At 37.3% G+C, this 17,239-nt stretch overlaps 1 protein-coding gene and 1 long non-coding RNA gene across 6 annotated transcripts in view; one reads left to right on the top strand and one right to left on the bottom strand.

Annotated features, from left to right (window-relative positions):
- The first annotated feature begins 8,208 nt into the window (after positions 1–8,208).
- palmdb (palmdelphin b) overlaps positions 8,209–17,239 on the top strand; it is a 64,194-nt gene continuing 55,163 nt past the window's right edge. For 2 of the 5 annotated variants that reach the window (XM_005162836.6, XM_073940915.1), the window contains exon 1: positions 8,209–8,385. The gene's annotated coding sequence lies outside the window, so the exon portion shown is untranslated. Of the gene's footprint in view, positions 8,386–11,811; positions 11,874–14,273; positions 14,349–17,239 lie in introns of those variants that run through there. The other 3 variants (XM_068217238.2, XM_073940916.1, XM_073940913.1) reach the window with 2 other exon arrangements.
- Positions 9,838–12,811, bottom strand: LOC141380731 (uncharacterized). Its single transcript, XR_012399464.1, has 7 exons — positions 12,706–12,811; positions 12,478–12,565; positions 11,683–11,766; positions 11,508–11,562; positions 11,333–11,408; positions 11,083–11,259; positions 9,838–10,745 (listed from the first exon to the last, which is right to left on the bottom strand). It is a non-coding gene; the product is annotated as an uncharacterized lncRNA (long non-coding RNA).

The following is a 17,239-nucleotide window of genomic DNA, read 5'->3' as shown; positions in this document are numbered from 1 at the left end:
TTATTGTCAACATCAGCCTTCTTTATCGTAGTATCACGGTTTTTAGACATGGAAACTTCGAGATCTTGTTTCTTTGATTACTACTTTGACAGAAATACAGAGTAAAGTAATTCTATGGTAATATCTAAAATGTTTTATTAGGTTACCTATGGTACCAATTACCATGTAAATACACTGGACAATATTGCTGGATTCCTTCATGTAGTCCCAAGTTGTCACAAAAAAAAAAAAAAAACATTTTAAATAAGTAGGTTGTACAAGCAGGATTTTTTTGTGTGTGCCATGTTATGGCATTATAAATAAATAAAAGATCATATAATTTAAACACACACACACACACACCTATACACTCACCGGTCACTGTATTAGGCACATCTTACTTGTACCTAGTTGGACCTCCTTTTGCTTTAAGAACTGCCTTAATCCTTCATAGCATAGATTCAACAGGGGTTAATTCCTCAAAGATTTTAGTCTAGGCCATTTGAGTACAGTGAATTCTTTGTCATGTTCAAGAAACAAGTCTGAGATGATTCACACTTTATGACATGGCGTGTTATCCTGCTGGAAGTAGCCATCAGAAGATGGAGACACTGTGGTCATAAAGGAATGGACATGGTCAGCAACAATACTCAGGTAGGCTATGGAGTTTATACGATGCTTAACTGGTACTAATGAGCCCAAAGTGTGCCAAGTAAATATCCCTCACAACATTACACCGCTACCACCAGCCTGAGCTGTTGATACAAGGCAGGATGGATCCATACTTTCATCTATACTTTCAGGATGGATCCATAATTTTTTCATACTTTGATGCCAAATTCTGACCTCTACCATCCGAATGTCGCAGCAGAAATTGAGACTCATTAGACCAGGCAAGGTTTTTCAATCTTCTATTGTCCAATTTTCCTCAATTTTCTATTGTCCAATTAGCCTCAGTTTCTTGTTCTTAGCTGACATGAGTGGCACCCGGTGTGGTCTTCTGCTGCTGTAGCTTATCCACCTTAATGTTGGACGTGTTGTGCGTTCAGAGATGCTCTTCTGCATACCTCTGTTGTAGTGAGTGGTTATTTGAGTTACTGTTGCCTCTTACTGTACCTCTGGCATCAACAAGGCATTTGTTCCCACAGAACTGCCACTCACTGGATATTTTCTCTTTTTCGGGCCATTTTCAGTAAACCTTATAGATGGTTGTGCGTGAAAATCCCACTAGATCAGCAGTTTCTGAAATACTCAGACCAACAACCATGCCACGTTCAAAACTAAATATTAGAATTTATACAAAAATTGTAACTACATGTATAATGTACATGTAGCTACATGTACATGTATTTATATTGAACCATTCTGTGCGAGACGGTTCGGTATGCATAACAAACCGAAGGATTTGCAGTGCTTATTTGGTTATACATTTTTTATTAATTATTATTATTATTATTTTAGAGGGGAGGTTACCTTTTATTGGGATAGGACAGTTGAGGACAGACAGAAAAGCATTGGGAGCAGAGAGAGGGTAAAGATATGCAAAGGGCCGTGAGCCAGGAATTGAGCTCTGTTCGCCCTGAGCCCTATGGTGCTGTATGTCCGCGCACTTAACCACTAGGCTATTGGCGCCGTATGGATATTAAATATTTGTTAACTGAAATTTTCACACTCAAAGTGTGTGAAATATGTTCTCGGCGCCACTGCTCTCAACAAGGCAGCCCAAATGACGTACTTTAACAGGCAATGTGTGGTCTGCCCCTCTCACCCTCAAAGAAAAACTCATTACTCCAGCACTCTGAAAAAAAAATCCTCAGCTGTGAGCAGCTGAGAGAGCTCCAACTGTTTAAAAAAATGCACAGCACTAAGCGATTTAAATGAAGAAACGCTGCTCATCACACTGCTGCTGTTCTAAAAAACATGACAATATCATTACAAACAACTTCACTCACTTGAATAAAGTGAGCTTCCAAACACAATCCTGAATTATTCACTGTTTACATTAAAATCATGTTTGCGTTTATTTTGCTCCTAAGATGAAGAGTGAATCCATTAATTTACTAAAAAAGTTTGTTCTGGTAATCTTCAATCAAAGACTGATTTGGAGTGACAGTCTGACATCGGTTTGATGGCTTCAGCCACAATATTCATAACCATGCCTTTCTTACCATTTGTTATGATGGAATTATGCGCAAAAAGAAAGTCCCGCCCCCTACTCAATATTCAGTTTCAGTATGTTAATGTACTAAAATGAATATTGAGAAGCGGGAAACACTTCCCAAAAGACATTATAATTTGAACGGCATCTGCGCTTATATTAGTCTGTTTTTATTATTCCCGAGGAATAATCCTGGACCGGGCCGTATCCTGAGCAGATGCTGTGACGGTCATGGAGGAGTAGAGAGCATGGGACTGATTCCTGAAAGACCACAGTGACTGATGAGTCTCTGAACTGATCCTGAAGGGCCAGCATGTACACCAGCTGGTGACCTCTCCCACCTGCAACGTCTCCACGATGGACGTCCAGGGTTCTTCTCCGGTGCCTAGACTGCTATTATTTTATGTTAAGCTGCTTTGACACAATCTACATTGTTAAAGCGCTATAGAAATAAAGATGAATTCAATTAATTATCTTGTAAAAAGTGGCATAATAGGTCCCCTTTAATCAATTAAACACAGTACTATTATATTACTGGATTACAGACATGATACAGTGGTACAACTATTTATTTAGGATAATGTACCATAGTAGTACCTCATTTTTTTAGAATTCCCATGGATTTGCCATTCCACAGCATCACTGTACCATTATATAGCCTCAGTTCTTGTACATAAATTGTATACAGTATATGTCAATGCTAATCATTATATACCATGCTACAAATCAGACACTATCACTGCACCGCTGTATTTTTAAAATATCAATCAGAAGCATTAGATCTCCTTTTTTAAGCCTTCCCCTCTGTCCTCTCTGCGTCTTTAAGTGTTGTGCTTTTACAGTATGAGGTACAGGTGCTGATGGTTTGGAATCTCATGCAGTGCAGACAATCCCGTGTGCTGTGTGGGTCTATCTTTAGCACTCTAGGACCAAATAACTTGGCATGGGTTCAGCCCGTTGCCATGGACACTTTTGTACAAGCTCCAGGCTGCTGATTCGTGAATGTAGAAAGAGCACGTGCCGCACAGCACAGCACAGCACAGCAGATCTTAAAATCCAGCACATATAATTACCCGTATACTGTAGACACTAGCTATTACATCAGATCTGAAAATCCATTGGGCCAGACAGATATCAGTTGGATCATAAAGCATTATTTGGTTTAATTTCCCAAATGTAGCATAAATGAACACATATGAACTGCAATGTGTGAGTTGATTCATCAGGGCAATAATGAGAAATGAGATTCCTGCTGTGAGGCAGAACAATATGAAAGTAATGGAAGATCTCTGAACTTATCAACTTAATTACAATAAAATGAGCACAGGGATTTAAGTAGGCTACATGAGCACCACTCCCAGAGCAGTGGCATTGATCTAGAAAAAATAACTTGTGTTTAAGGAGCTAGTCAAGCCATATATCATATTACACCCTTACAAAAATGAAGTATTCTTTGAGCTCATTTTATTTAGTATACTTCAGTAATGTAGATTTATATTTTAAGTGTATTCAGCCTGATCTCGTCTCCATTTTATGTTTTTTCAGTTTAGTGGTTAATATGTACAATCTCAGTTATACAAAAATATATGACTTTTAAAAGGAGGTGTGGCACCAAACCCCATCTCTAATCCCAATCCTCATAGTGGATGAGCAAATTGTTCTAAAATTCATACGGGTTAGCCACTAAATTAAAAAGTTACGAATTGGCGTGAGATTGGTATACTTCATGACTGTGTACTAGTAGTTTACTAATGTAAGTGTAATACCTCTTGGGACTAAGTTGGCCCACTTATAGTTTATAAAAGTATACTTTTAAGCAGTGATGGGAATAATGGCGCTATAAATAAACGGAGTTACCAACGGCATTACTTTTTTTCAATAACGAGCAATAAATTAAATTGAATTGCAAATAAAACATTTTTTTCCGTCGAAAACACTTATTACTCACACAGAATTAACCAGAAAAATATCTAGATATGTAGTTGAGGACATGCTGCCATTGTCTCTCACATTGTCCTATAACAACATTAAAGTAAATATACAGATTAGTGTACAAAGTTTTATATTTATTTTATAGTCATTTGACAACTATATTTTTTTACTAGAAGTAACGCAATAGCTACTTTCCCTGGTAATTAGTTACTTTTATAATTATGTAACTCATTTTCAAACTCTCTTATTATTTCTGCGAAGTAATTAGTAACTATAACTAATTACTGTTTTAAAGGAATATGTCCAACACTGCTTTTAAGTGTACGATTACCAGCTATCTAGCAGTTGGCAAATAATATAAAATCAGCCAATGATATGAGCTACAAATCCTATCATGCACCTCACATACGCACTAGTTCTAGTTCTCTCCCTGATTGCTCACACACAGATGGAAGCTCATCATACACTGATTACATGAACTATATAGTGCATCCGGAAAGTATTCATAGCGCTTGACTTTTTCCACACTTTGTTTATGTTACAGCCTTTAATCCAAAATTAATTAAATTTATTTATTTCCTCAAAATTATACACACAATACCCCATGATGACAATGTGAAAACAATTTTTTTAAATTGTTGCAAATTTATTAAAAATAAAAAAGCTGAAAAATCACTTGTGCATAAGTATTCACAGCCATAGCTCAATACTGTGTTGATGCACCTTTGGCAGAAATTACAGCCTCAAGTCTTTTTTAACATGATGCCACAAGCTTGGCACACCTGTCTTTGGGATTTTTTGCACATTCCTCTTTGCAGTACCTCTCAAGCTCTATCAGGTTGGATGCGAAGTGACAGTGTACAGCCATTTTTAGATCTCTTTAGAGATATTCAATAGGATTTGGGTCTGGGCTCTAGCTGGGCCATTCAGCTCTAGCTCAAGGACATTCACAGAGTTGTTGTAAAGCCACTCCATTGATATTTTGGCAGAGTGATTTGGGTCATTGTCCTGCTGGAAGATTAACCATCGCCCGAGTCTGAGGTCAAGAGCACTCTGAAGCAGGTTATCATTCAGGATGTCTACATTGTTGCATTCATCTTTCCCTCTATCCTGACTAGTCTTCCAGTTCCTGCTGCTGAAAAATATCCCCACAGCATGATGCTGCCACCACCATGCTTCACTGGAGAGATAGTATTAGCCTGGTGATGAGCGGTGCCTGGTTTTCTCCAAACGTAATGCCTGGCATTCACTCTAAAGAGTTCAATTTTAGTCTCATCAGACTAGATGTTTTGTTTCTTATGGTCTGAGAACCCTTCAGATGCCTTTTGGCAAATTCCAGGCAAAGAGTGGCTTTCGTCTGGCCACTCTACCATACAGGCCTGATTGGTGGATTGCTGCATAGATTGTTGTCCTTCTGTAAGGTCCTCCTCTCTCCACAGAAGAATCCGGCAAAGGCTGTGAATACCTATGCACATGTGATTTTTCAGGTTTTTTGTTTTTAATAAATTTGCAACAAGTTCAAAAAATCTTTTTTCACATTGTCATAATGGGGTAGTGTGTGTAGAACTTTGAGGAAATAAATGAACTTAATCCATTTTGGAATAAAGCTGTAACAAAAAATGTGGAAAAAGTGAAGCGCTATGTATACTTTCCGGATACACTGTATATACTGCTCTCATTCTCACACACATTGCAGAGTTTTGTTTACCAGTAACATTATAAGATGTTATCCTTGTCTTGTCTTGTCGTGCCTTTTGATTCTTGCCTCATTTTTTGCTTGCCGCCTGCACCAAATTCTTCCGGTGACCACGACAACGCTTTTGGATTACCGTAATGATACCATCTGTTCCCGTTTGACCATTGCCTGTCTGACTGAGCAGTAAATAAACTGCGTTTGGACCTCTGTTGCACCTCAACTCCCATGTTACAGTATTTTTTACTGCTGATTTGTACAATATTAATGGGTAAGCATATAGTAATCTTTATTCATAAAAATACTCATCCAAGTGTCGCTCTCAGCATTGCAGTATATCACTGGAAAAGAGTTTGCAAGATGTTTTTGCAAGATAAATCCTTATCACTATTCGAGTGAGTTTGTGAGCCAGAAAGACTTGTTGCTGATTATTTCTATTGTAGAAGTGTGTATCCTCCTGCCACTGATCATCGTGCAGTGTGAACACAACAGCAACTGAATTAGGGTTGAACAATATATTGAAGAATTTTCCTATTGTGATAATATATGCAATATTCATACTGCAGTGAAGTCACATTAGTCACAATAACAGAAGTAGATGGAAACCCAGCTAGTAAATGCGTTTACAGAGGCATTGAATCATGAAGTTTGACCACCAATAAGTTTCTGCCTGCACTTCATTTAACAACTACAAGTGTTAGAAATCTACATACAACCCATTTAAAGTGTTAGCTCTTGAACTGCCTACATAATACTAGAAACATCTCCCCTCATTAGACTGCACAGTTTGAGGTATTATAGTGCAAAATGTCCAGAATAAGTGTACGTTTAACGCAAAATAAAGCTTTTTACTGCTCGTCCGCGAAAAAAACCTGTGTGCAAATGAAGCTACAGTTCAAGTGTGCATGGCATTGCGCATCATCGCTCCAAGCGGGACCAACCAAATAAGGGCAAAGAGGTGGAGCTACAGACACCTACTAGAATTTTGCTTAGACAGGCTTTTCTTTGGGAGAAACGCTTAATACTTCATTACCTGCGACTCGGTTGTGTTCCGGCCACATGTGCTTGGTTGTATACTATATCAATAAACTGTTTAGTCCTTTAAAAACACTGTTGTAAAACATTGAGCCACTTAGCATTGCTCTTGTGATGCTTTTTTTACAGGAGGAAAACCCGAATTACCTCCAAATACAAATATAGTCTGTGTTAATATTAGCTATATGAACCAAAATCTTTCTTTGTATCAGGCTGTAAACACTTTTTTTCCACTGTAAAGTTGGCCATTTTAATAGTGGGGTCAATAGAAATCTGCTCCATTATGGAGTCAGGACTAGCGGCATTTCGATGAATTGCAGTTTCATATACTTCCGTATTTGCTTCACGAGGGAAAGTGAGAGGTTGGCGCTTGATACACACTCAACAAAGACCCGGAGTGGTTGCGATACAGGTTTTTTTTTCTCCAAAACTCATTTCAGAGAGGAGTAATTTAGCCAATTGTGTGTCAGCATGTCCGTCTTAGGAGAACGACAGCTGATTTATATGTATGTGTGTTTGTGTGCATGTTTTTGTGACATATCTGGACACAAATGACATGATATGACACAGTTATTACAAGCAGATGGTAAATTATGAGAATATTGCTGATGACATTGCTGATGATCCCACCAGTGATGATATACAGCCATACCACACTGCTATAAGTGTAATATTGCATTTATACAACAGTTCGACGGCATAATCGTGTATATAAAAAAGAAAATCAAACATTGAGAGTCTAAAAACCCTTTTGTACGAGTAACTACTTTCTTCTGTCATTTATTCACATCTGCAGCTGACAACAGAGCAGCAAAAACTGTTGCTGCTTTACAATTGTCACACTTTAACGCTAGTATTTTAATGATTCTCTAGCGTAATGTCTAAAGTAATGCTAAACAGGTGATTTTGCTCACATTTTTGGATTATAAATCTAAACGGCATGAAACTTCACCGGTCTACAGACATTTCCCAGTATTTGTTGCTATCGGGAGATCACAATAATTAACCCCAAAAAAGCAAAAGCTGATATGTGAGTCCCATCTATTTTTTTTTTCTTTTTTCCCAGAAAGTAAGTGGTAGGTGTAGGGTTGAGGTATGAAAATACAGTATAAATGCAATTGAAACCTATGGAATGTCCCCACAAATCAGAACAACAAACTTACATAGTGTGTGTGTGCATGTGCATGTGCTTGTGTGAGGGTACTCGAGTATTTGTGTGCATGTGTGCGTGCGCCTGTGAGTGTGTGGGCACATCGTGTTGCAGTTTTACGTGGGCAAACACATGGTAGAGCAGCCCAGCTCTGACAGCCTGAGAGTGGATAGAGAGAAAGAGAGAGAGAAAGAGAGAAAGAAAGGAGGGGGGAACAGAGAGAGAGAGACTGATAGCATGACAGAAAGCGAGCGAATTGGCGAGTTAAAGAGAGCGAGAGGGGGCAGCCTGCCAGTGAATGGTAACACAGGATCAACCCTCAGCCTACGACACACACATGCACACACACTTACCACACACACATGCAAACATGCTGGAATGAACAGACTGAAATCCGGTCGGCGCTTCCCAACTAAAACCATCAGCAGAAGATAGCCGGTGAGTATCACGCGTTTGCTTTTTAGCATCTCTAAAGATCGCCAGTTAAGTCAAATCTTAAATATTTCTCCTACATGTCATTTGCTGCTTGTTACTTAATCTGATAGTAGGTATTTTTGGGCTTTATTCAGTCTTGTTATACTGCATGAAGTAACAGTTTTAGTTAGGAGAGAAACTGTGTGAGGGTCAGTGATTTGTAAGCTTTTAATTCCTTTAAGCTTCCTTTTTTTTGCCCGTTGTCCTGGCTGATCTGCGGGAGGTCCGTAAAGCCTCTGTCAATAGATTTAATAGGGTCTGACTTTTGGTTTGGCTATGGCGTCATTATGATGGATGGGGACACCCCCTCTTTCTCAGCTGACCGAATCAACCTAGTGACAGGAAGTCTTGTAAAGGCTCGTACCTGTAAACGGTACACACATGGAAATCCATAAGAGAGCAGAGAGAGAAAAAAAGAGAGAGATACTGTGCTTCTCTCTTCCACCCACATATACTGCATGAATCAGACTGCATATTAACACTGCATCCATACGTGCATGATTTAGTCCAGAGGTAATTTCTGAAAGATTCTTGTATGTTAGGCTATTGTTCTGTCTATGATTTAAATAATGTGTAATGTCATTTTTATGTAATTACTTTCAGTAATTGTAAATTTTAGTCAATAGATGTTTTTCAGAAAGTTGTGTCACCCTTTTATACACTGTAAAAATATCTTTTAATTAACTTTATGTATTTCTCAAGTGTTTTTCGCTTAGTTACGGTTGTGAATCGTATTATGGGATGTTGATCTCTGCTCTGTTGACTTTTGATGTTGAAAACTCTCTTCAGTTTAAAGGCTGATTTATACTTCTGCGTCAAACGCTGGCGTATGCTACAGCGCTGACGCATAGCCCTTCGCCGTGGCCGTTGGCGTCGCTGACGTGCACCTCTCAAAAATTGTAACTACACGTCGCAATGACGCGTAGCGCAAGCTCTGTGATTGGTCGGCTTGGTAGTGCTGACAAGTCTGGGCGGGATCGAGAGCCGCGCGAATGGTTCGAGCCTGATGGAGAGCTTGTTTACAAGTGTGGAGTCCCGTGAAGGAGTTCCTGATGGAAAGATTTGTTTTGTGTTTACCTCATAGTTAAAGTTATTGCACATCCGCCTGTTCCTGCCTCAAAATGAGCGAGTTTGAGCCAGTTGTACATCCACACTGTCAGAAAAAAAGGTACAAAACTGTACCTTTTAGGGTACAAATGGCCCGTCACTGGGGTGGTACCCTTAAGGGTACAAATTTGTACCTCTATTTAAAGGTACAAAATTGTACCTTCTACATTTGTACCCTTTAAGGGACAATTTTGTACCCCCACCGAAGGTACAAAAATGTACCTTTTTATATTATATAGTATTTTCAGGGTACTGACCCAGGCATTTTGATCCTTTGGTGACTGCATGCACAAATAAATAAATAAAATATTTTGGTTCGCAGATGTCCATTTTTATTTATTAATGTAGAAATATTTCATTACAACTCACAACTGAATGTGTTAAGAAATAAAATTACACAGTAAATATAAAGCAGACATGTAAAACAGTAAAAAGAACAATTTAGAAAACAAATAAAAATTGTTCCCTCACTGTACAGTATATAATCTACCCTTAATACAAAGACCACAAGAATACTGTTTAAGATTTATAAACACATTACACAGGCTACATCAAGTACTTCACTTTATAAAGCCCAAAGTATTTGTCTTGAGTCAGAATACTCAGTCATAATAAATAATTTGTCATCAAAATTTTCTCTGAATTTCAGAATGAAGGCAATGTTTCTCTATAAATTGCTTCAACAGTGCAGAAAACCAAAAACATCAGTAGCCTCTTCCTCAACACCAGTAGATTACTCCTCATCATCCTCAAGTGGAGTTGTAATTTGTTGTAACACAATATGTGTTTATGCTTTTGATAAACATGACATGTAAAGCATTCATATCTGGAAAATGTTCTTTGATAGTCATTAGGACCACAAGTTATTTAAAAATTTGCTTTATGCATGAATGATAGCAGTGTGCTGGATTAACTTGATTGTGATTATCCCAAGAGCATGTAGAGAAACAAAAAACAAGGTTGATCACTCTGGTAACTGGAGTAGATCGAGGCTTGTCACCGTCCACCGTTCATTCAAAACATTCCACTGCAGAAACATCAAGGTGTTCTTCTAATAAGATGGATATGTCAAAAATGTATATTCATCCACATCATTAGCCCGGCCAATCACAATCCCATCAACTCTGAAGACTGCCGTGACTCGTCTTGTTAACACAGTTGTCCAGTCGGTGGCCTCCTCCTTTACTTGAACTGTTGGATGTGGTGAAGATGATTCACTGTAAATAACAAAGCAATAATTACATTAATATCAGTCACTCTATCACTGATGAAGAGAAAATCAACATGCATAGAAAGTAAAATAATTAATATTCACTGATTAAAAAAAAAAAGTATCACAGATTAAAAGACTAATATAAATTTCATTCATTCATTCAATTTCTTTTTGGCTTAGTCCCTTTATTAATCTGGGTTCGCCACAGTGGAATGACCCACCAACTTATCCAGCATATGTTTTATGCAGCAGATGCCCTTCCAGCTGCAACCCAGTATTACGAAACATCCAGACACACTTATTCACACACACATTTATACACTACAGACAAATAAGCTTACCAAATTCAGCTGTAGCGCATGTCTTTATACTTGTGGGGAAACCGGAGCACTTGGAGGAAACCTTCACGAACACTGGAAGAATATGCAAACTCCTCACACAAATGCCAACTGACCCAGCCGAGGCTCGAACCAGCGACCTTCTTGCTGTAAGGTGACAGCACTACCCACTGCGTCATCCTAATATAAAGAATATCAAGCATTATAAATGCATTTATCACAGCATATACTAAACAGAAAACAACATACGCACCGGAGCACAACGAAATGTTGAAGTGTCTCGCTTAACAAGGCTGGCAACATGAGAAGTGCTGCTGTAAAATCAATTCCTGGAACATAAGATGTGGCAAACAAACAAATATGAAGGAATCCATCCAAAACTAGAATTTAATAATATTAATCAAGTGGAGAAAGTTTAGAAAGAGTACCTTAGAGTCAGGTCCATAGCATTCCTCAGTTGATCTCTCATCTTTCGATGAAAACCTAGAAAATAATTTTAAACATGTGGGTGTACATTTATTGTTGTTTGTAAGTAAAAACCTACAAATTTAAAATAGTATGTAAGCCATTAAAACCATGGTATAGATAATGAGACATACTTACATCTTGTAACTGAGCCATGCTTTTATATGACTTGCCTTCATTGGTCTAATGCTGTTAGGCTGCATTATGTTGTTCAATCTTGTCCTGAAATACAATTGGAAACTTCATAAACTTCAGGAAAGCAATAAGATAAAGCAATAACTATTTATTTATAGTATTTTATTCATTTATAAGTATAACGTTAAACGATAGTAAAGCACCAACAATTCTGGACATGAGAGTTTGTGGACACTCCTCAACATTAATGTAACTTAGACATTGAAACGAAGATATGTACGCCACGTTTGTAACTAGCCACGTTTACATAATCAGTTGCTTTGCCGGTGACAAAATTGTGATTTTTCTTCACAAAATGGCGGTGTATATAACCGTCTAAAATTACATTTCCGCGGTCAACCGTGGCTAGAAAATGGCCTCAAAATATAAAACATTATCGATAATTACAAGTTCCAGTATTAATAACAAAAGGTTTTATATCAAGGTATATGAAGACTTCAGTCACGCCAGCTCCGGGCCACACCGCACATTACTCACGGCCCGATTCCGGTGCACGGTTACGGCAGCGTCGGCTCGCTTCTGCCGCCGCATCTGGCCCGAGTAACGATACAGCAGACGGACTCGGGCAGGCGAGAATCTAGCCGCAACTGGCCCAAGTGTATTTTGCTATTTGGGTTGCGATTAACGTTATATTCCGCCGTGGCAACACTTATTAATAAAGCAGTAACGTAACATATAAGGGATAAAGTGATAAAGGGAACTTTTACACCAAGAAAACTAACAGCATATAGTACTCACCGTCTATAACGTTATGTCCCTCGGTGACTTCGATATCACGTTGTATTAACTTCTTTAATAAGCTGCAGACATCTTAGCAAACTCCATCCTGCAGGCCAACGTAACGATACACCAGCCAGCCCGGAGTACAAAGCGGGGGAAAGCCGAGACCAGAGTCCGACAAAATCAACAGAACACGGCTTCACATGTAAAAATGAGACTGAAAATATATCTTTAATACATTCTTACCTGAAAAGTGTGGACTCCAAAATAGACTTTTCTTTGAAAAGCGTGCGAAGTTCTGTGTAAACAGCCAGCATACTCGACCGACCGCCTCAGTAACAAACACTACTATAACGTCTCAACAAGCCAAATTCTTAAAGAGACAGCAACATCACCACCTGTGTGAAGATGCTGTCACTCTGCATGGTTCTTATTCTACATCCCATATACTAAAGGGTCTTAAACAGTAAGCAAAGACCAGTATTTACGTTTTTAATGATTAAAATTACATTTAATTATAAATTAAATTATTAACATTTTTGAGAAAAAATGTAATTTAAATACATGAAAAAAAATTTAATTATTAAAATATTTAATTCAATCAATTTATTTATTAATTATATTTTTAAATTATGTATTTTAGTATTAATGTTTAGTATTAATACATTTAAATTAGTGTTATATAGTGTCTTGATCTTATCATGAGCTGAGGGTACAATTTTGTTCCTATAGGGAAACAAAATATATAATTGTACCTTTAAAGGTGCCAAATTGGTCCTTTACGGTACAATTTTGTATCCAAATGTGCTATAAAAGGTACAAAAATGTACCTTTCAAACCTAAATCTGGACATTTGTACCTTTATAGCCCATTTGGGTACAAAATTGTACCCTAAGGACCAATATGGGACCTTTAAAGGTACAATTTTATATTTTGTTCCCTCTAGGAACAAAATTGTACCCTCATTGTACCTTTTTTTCTGAGAGTGCAGGAAGTGTTCAGGAAAAGCAAAACAGCAGAGAAGAAACTCGACACAGAGGAACATTTACACCTCACTGTCCACTAGCGCTTCGGAAGTGTTAATGCAGACCAACAGAGACAGCACGCAGAAGTATAAATGCACAGCCACGCGCGTTGCATGCGCCGTGGGTCACGCCGGTCACTTGACGCAGAAGTATAAACCAGTCTTAACACTTAGTTTGTGACTTTAATTTTAGTAGTCTAAAATAATATAATGAAAAAGAAATAATATATATAGAAAAAAGTCTGTTAAAATAACAGACAATGTACTGCCAGTTTATTACAAGATTTTTGTAGCGCAATACAGACAATGTATCACTTTAAACAAAACAAAAAAAAATGTTAATAAAGTCACTTTTTTTTTTTACTTTTCAAGGTTAAATGTTGTTGGAAGAAAGATCAAGGTTCCATAATGTGATTCAAAAGCCAAAGACAAATAACAATATGAATCACAAAATATGTACAACTGTTAATTTCTGGATATTTTATACAGTGTATGTTTAAAAATATATAACATTACAATTATAAAACTCAATAATTTTTTTATATAGCAAATGATTACACATTCGTGTTATAAATTAAATAAATCAATTCATTAGTCATCACACTTTTTATATTTAATTCCAGATAACTATCATTATGATTAACGAATGTTAGCAAGCTTTTGTTTTAAACTTTTGTACTGCAGGACTTTCAGGTTTGTTGACCATGTAATATTGCGTAACACAAAGTTTCGAAATAGTAACAGCATCAGTTTGAGCAGTTTATAAGCAAAACTAGTTGAGTAATGAAGTACTTCTACACACAAGAGAGTTTCAAACAAGACATATTGGGAGGCATACTCCATTTGGGCATGATTTAGTCTGGAGGTAATTTCTTAAAACATTCCTGTATATTAGTCTATTATTATTTAAATAATTGTATTAAATAGTATTCCTAAATAGTATAAAATGTGTACCTTTGGATAAAATTACCAGATGCATAAATGAAACAATGCATGGCACTGCTGGGTTTTATTCTGATTGGTTAATATTTTCTGTAACTGTAAAGTTTTGTCAGTAGATGTTGTTCAGAAAGTTGTGTCACCCTTATATACACTGTAAAAAATATATTTTAATTAACAGTTTCCTTATTTTTCAAGTGTTTTCCGTTTAGTTATGGTTGTGAATCACATTATGGGATGTGAATCACATTATGGTCTCTACTCTGTCGACTTTTGATGTTGAAAATTCAACTTTCTTCAGTTTAACAATTTGACTTTCATTTTAGTAGTTTGAAATAATATACTGTATAAGAAATTATATAAAATAAGTCTGTAAAGTAACAAGACAATGTACAGGCAGTTTATTACAAGGTTTTTGCAGCGCAACCCAAACAATGTATCACTTTAAACTATAAAAACTGTTATTAAAAGTCGCTTTTTTAAACTTTTTACGGTTAAAAGTTGTTGGGAGAAAGATCAAGGTCCCATAATGTGATTCAAAAGCATGAATAAATGTGGAAAAATAAAATGAACATCATAAATCACAAAATTCGGAAAACTGCTAATTTATGGATAATTTATACAATGTACTGTACGTTTAATAATATATAACATTTCAATAATAAAACACAAAAAAAAATCATATGGCAAATGATTACTTGTTTGTGTTCTGAATTAAATCAATTCATTAGTCATCAGAGTTTTTATATTTAATAACAAATAACTATCATTATGATTAACTAATGATGCAACTGCAGAAGTATCAGAAGTATTTCAGAGAGCTGAGTAACCTTTTGTTTTAAACTTTTGTACTGTAGGACTTTAAATAGAGTTTCAGGTTTGTTGACCACATAACATTACATAACACACAGTTTAGAAATAGTAACAGCAGTTTATAAGCAAAACTGAAAAAAGAGAGTTTTAAACACATACTGTGAGAATAAGGCTGTACTCACACTATGTACAGTTGCCTCGAACCGAGCCAAAACACGCTTGTCCCCCCTCCCGTCTACCCCGACAGCCCTCACTCACATTACAATCGGGCCTTGGCACGCTAACGTCATCGATGCTGCGCTGTTCAGTAAGCGCTCTCGCTCACCATAGTGTAGACTTCTCTAGTTTTATCGTTTCAGTCATTTGATATGCAGTGACATGCAGTCAAATATTTCACCAAACAGTCCTTAGGGATGCGGTGAAACCCAGTCAGATATTTCGCAGAACAGATTCGCCACTTTTGGCGCTCATAAACAACATTAAAGCCCTTGTGCTGCAGGAATGATGAGGTTTGCTGAAGGTGCGCAGCTGTCGTGCAGTGAGGGGTTTGAGTCTTTAATAAACTACGGCAGTTTGCGTTCATTGAACAATAAGATTGATTAATAAATCCATATGAAACAGTCCCTTAAAAGTCACGTCTCACTTTCAGTTTCGGGCTTTGGCACGTTTTGCACACACACTACAAGCGTACCGCACCAAAGCCCAAGTGAACTGCACTCAGGCCCACCTCTTCCAACCAGGCCAGGACCGGCCAAGTAAAACCATGCGTAAGCCAGTTTCAGCGCACTCAAACTTCTCAAACGATCCGGGAAATGGGCCTGGGCACGGTTCAGATAGCATAGTATGAGTACGCCCTAAGATACAGTAGACGCATGTGCTTGTGGTAAAAGTGGAATAATTGGCTTAAGAGTATTGAATTGACTGCAGTTTTGCTAATGATTTTCACTAAATGCAACACTGTTGAGTGTTATTCTTTTATATGAAGGTTTCATCTGTGGGTTTTTTGTTGATACCCTAGAAGAATATTTCTGGTTCCTCGAAGAACCTTTCAGTGAACAGTTCTCAAAACAACAATTTGTTTTCTCAGTATAAAACATTGACATTATTTAAATAACAATTTCCACTTAAAAAAAAAAAAAACTTTTGGAGAAAAAAAAAATCTTCATAGAACCATCAGTGTTGGTACTAGAGTTGGGCGATGTTGATCAATTTTGCATCGTACAATGTATAATGTGAAACATTGCAATGGATGATGGCATCGTCATCGTAGATGGTGGTGAATTAATTATTTATGAATGATGAATTAATTAACTCATAAAGAATTAATCATTTGTAGCCTACCATTTCAACTACCTGACCCGCATGGTCTTTGATTTAGCCATAACACAATCGTAAATAAATAAAGATAAGTTACACACAGATTACCACCTGTTGATCAATTTTACCTTTACATTAGAAATGTTAGGTGAAAAGCCAGGGTAGACATGGGTGGTTTTCATTCTAAAATCCCATTTTAAAATTAAGACGTATTAGTGTAAATGGGGCCATAGTGTGTATTGTTCATAAGAGGGCTGCTGTTGTGATGGGGCGGGGCAGAGGCTCGTGATTCCGGCTTAGCATTGTGATGTCTATCAGCCATTGATGATGGCGATGGCATTGACTACGTTTACATGGACACCAATAATTCAAATTTAATGCGATCAAGACAATACTCTGATCAAGAGTAAACCATGTAAACAGCGATTTTTGATTAATTGAATCAGATTAAGGTCATAATCGAGCTAAAGAGAAGTCGAATTAAGACGTGTGGAGTATGCCGATTTTAGTTGCATTATTGAAGTGCATTACAGACATATAAATATCTTAATCGAATTATTACCATCATGTATGTCTTTTCGCAGCATTTTGCGACAGGATAGTCCACACACACACACACACACACACACACACACACACACACACACACACACACACACACACACACATACACACACACTTCAGCTG

The sequence above is a fragment of the Danio rerio genome, chromosome 24 (assembly GCF_049306965.1).
Source record: "Danio rerio strain Tuebingen ecotype United States chromosome 24, GRCz12tu, whole genome shotgun sequence".
In the NCBI taxonomy this organism is placed as follows: domain Eukaryota; kingdom Metazoa; phylum Chordata; class Actinopteri; order Cypriniformes; family Danionidae; genus Danio; species Danio rerio.
The sequence above is the reverse complement of the archived record's forward strand: the minus strand, read 5'-3'. Positions and strand labels throughout refer to the sequence as shown.